This window comes from Penaeus monodon, chromosome 25, assembly GCF_015228065.2.
Source record: "Penaeus monodon isolate SGIC_2016 chromosome 25, NSTDA_Pmon_1, whole genome shotgun sequence".
In the NCBI taxonomy this organism is placed as follows: domain Eukaryota; kingdom Metazoa; phylum Arthropoda; class Malacostraca; order Decapoda; family Penaeidae; genus Penaeus; species Penaeus monodon.
The window spans coordinates 8753006-8753569 of record NC_051410.1 but is presented as its reverse complement, the minus strand read 5'-3'; positions in this window follow the sequence as shown (position 1 = coordinate 8753569).

Below are 564 nucleotides of genomic sequence, written 5' to 3'. Positions count from 1 at the left end.
ATATAATCACTCTTCACTTACATCCTCGTTGGCTACGATTTTTAAGGATGCAGATATGATGGTACAGAAAATGACCGTTGATTATTGGAGTCATTGAATAGATATGTGTATATTCGTGCATTCAGCGACGTTATGTGTAATGTGGTCGCAGTATGTTGCGGTCGAAGTGTAAGTTGTCATAGTGTTAGAGTTTTCCTTTTTTTTCCTGAAGTGCGTGATATAAGTTTCCTTAAATGTAAGTTGTCATAGTGTTGGTATTTTCCATTTTTGTTGTTGTTTTTTATCTTTTTATTTAGCTTAAGTGGATTATATAAGTTCCCTTTACATTAGACTTTTGTATGAAGAAAAGGGAAGATACAATAGAGAAAAAAGGAATGCCAATGATGACGAAGAAGAGACACAGGAGAGAAGAACAAAGGAACAAACCTCTTGCCCCGCAGTTTGCCCAAAGACACAAGAAAATCTCCCTCGGAAATTTCATTGAAAAAAAATCTCGGTCTTTAAAGCTAGGTGAATAGGCCGCCTGGCACCTCCTCCATGCTCGTTAGAAGCCCATTTCAGATC